Raw genomic sequence first — 2,819 nt, 5'->3', positions numbered from 1 at the left:
GCTTCTGCCCAGGGGGCCTACAGGAAGCAGATGTGGCCTCTGTCTGTGACCGAAGCGGCTGCCAGCAGATGGGAAGGTGAAACTGATCTCTGAAGAAAGAGGGTCTTGGAAAAACTGACTTCAGCAAAAACTACGTGAAAAACAGTTAAAGCTCTCAACAAGTACACAGACAGCATCGGGTGAGCCACATGAAAGACCACGAAGGAAACACATAGAAAAATAAACAAAAAAATGTGGTCAAAGGTACACTAATCTTTGTATTACTATTAGTCAATCTGTTGTTTTTAAGTTCTGTCCTAATCTACGTTTTCAAAAACCAACCTTTATGTCAAGAGCTCAAGAGCATCTGTGTAATGGCCACGATTCTGAAGAACCCCTTACTGAAGAGGAACTGTTCACTGTGTTCCCCTGACTTCGTCCCGCTGAGAACGTGTGAAGGAGGGGGAACTGTGTGAGTGTGGGCACTGTACAGGCCAGAGACAGCACTTGTAATCTCATGAGCATTCACTGTGGGGATGGTACATGGGGGGAACAAAGGCCTTGAACAGCCACTTTCCCTTGAATGAGTGACAGCGAGATCTTCCTTGGTCTTGTTTGTCTCGACTGAGACCTTGGTGAATTCTGGCCTATTGCCTCTGACCCTCTAGAATAAAGGAGGCCAGAGAGTGAGTTTTCTTGTGCACAGTGATCCCATGGGCAATGCAGAGAAGGGTGAGCCCCAGGGCCCTGACTTTGGAAAGGGACTGGTTGACATTTGTCTGGAGCTCCCAGCCATCGCCAGCTCCTATTGTGGAACAAACACTCCCTCTTCCTTCTTTTCCTTTCTCTCTCTCTGCCTTCACTTGTTTGAAAGTCCATGGGTGCCTACAAAGCACCAGACTCACCGGGATGAAGTCAAGGGGACCCAGGAGACTCTGAAGATTGGAGACTGAACAATCCCAACCCCTGCCCTCACAGCATTTGCAAAGCTCTTGGGAGAGAGGGTGGAGGTCTCCAAGGCTCTCACCACAACCACCTTGGGCATGCTCCATTGTGCAAACCCTGAAAATCTACATCTCCACCCGCAGAAATACCCAAAGCCTTTTGCCCTGCCCCCTGCATTCTAGTCAAACACCCTGAGCTTTTCACACCCTGCAGGTTCCTGTCTTCTATCCCCTATCTCACACCAGTTTCCTCCTGTCTCTGGGCTCTGCCATTCCTACCATTCTATCATGGCCCATTGCACCCACCCTCCCATGCCCCAACTCCAGACCCTTAGACAATATGAGAGTGTTTCAAAAACATTGTGGAAAATGGGATTAAAAGTGTTTTTCTTGGTGCAAAACAAAAAATCTTAAATCTATGCTCACAAGGGATCTTTGGAAGGTTCATGGAAAGTGAGTATTGTGAAAAAACTGCATGGATTTCCAAATTGTTTGCCCCAAAATATACGTGTCATTCCACTTCATTTTTCTATCAACTTTTTGAAGTAGCCTCATATCTGCCTTGCCAATGTCTCTGCCCACCAAAATTCAGCCTTTCAAGGTTCACTCCAAGAAGAGACGTCACCACCTTTCAACTGACCCTATGTCTTCAGCTGAAGGGGCAGTGACACCTAGCATGTGTCCAAGGGAGGGTGCTGAGGTTGAACCAGAGGGGTGTTGCCCAGATTGGCTGCCAAGGCAGAGGGGATGCAGTGACAGCTTATAGAACAGGGCACAGAAAAGCAGATACTGATGCATGGGCATAAATGTTAACAGCTTGTGTTTCTATACTTGGGTGGGCAGACTTCAAACATGTGGGACCTAGCTTATATGATGTAAAATCCAAAGAAACAGAGTAAGCTTGAAAAGAAAGCAGTTAAAGAGTTTTTTCTGGGGGCCAGTGCTATGGCCCAGAAGGTTAAGCCTCTGCCTGCAGTGCTAGTATCCTACATGGGTGCTGGTTTGAGCCAGCTGGTCTACTTCCAATTCAGCTCCTTGCTAATGCACCTAAGAAAGCAGTGGAAGATGACCCAAGTACTTGGGCCCCTCCACAAGGATGGAGTTCCTGGCTCCTGGCTTCGGCCTGGCCCAGTCCTGGTCATGGGCCATTTGGAGAGTGAACTGGCAGATGAAAGATCTCTCTCTCCCCCATCCTCTCTCTCTTTTCCTTCTCTCTGTCTTTCAAATAAATAAATAAATCTTGAGGAAAACATCAGAAGAGAATATCCCTATTTATATAATATATTTTGCAAGGGGTTAAAATACTAGTCTGTGGCCCCCAAGGTCAAGCTTCTCTATTTAAAAAAAAAAAAGTATTTAATTGAAAGGCAGAGAGAGAGGGCTCTTCCATCAGCTGGTTCACTCCCCAAATGGCAGCAATCAAACAGGAGCCTGAGTGTTCATTTAGATCTCCCACACCAATGGCCAAGCCCAAGCCCTTGGGCCATCTTCTGCTGGGACTCCAGTTTAACCTGCTGCACCCTAACAGGCCCCAAGGCCAGGGTTCCCCCTAGCTCCTCCTTCTGTCCCACACAGCTGGTGTAAAGATAGGAGGATACGCAGGCAAGTAGCCACCGAGAAGGAAAGTCAGGGACAGAAGCCTCCCCAGAGAACTTTCCACAGGTCCCTCCACATGAGAATCTCACTGGTGGGAAGCTCCTGGTACCACAGCCCACTGGGTAACGGTACAGCCAGAGCTGGGCCGCCCTGGAGGCCGGGGGCGGGGTGGGGGGGAGCAGGCCTAGACTAAGAACTCCCAGGGCCACACTGAGTGTTTAGGGACAGTCAGCAGCCGTAGCTGGCTGTCACTCAGGGACTGACTCACATTTTAAAGGTCTCCAATGAGCCATCGCACTT

This window comes from Lepus europaeus, chromosome 2 (genome assembly GCF_033115175.1).
Source record: "Lepus europaeus isolate LE1 chromosome 2, mLepTim1.pri, whole genome shotgun sequence".
NCBI lineage: Eukaryota > Metazoa > Chordata > Mammalia > Lagomorpha > Leporidae > Lepus > Lepus europaeus.
This window is presented reverse-complemented; position numbering follows the sequence as displayed.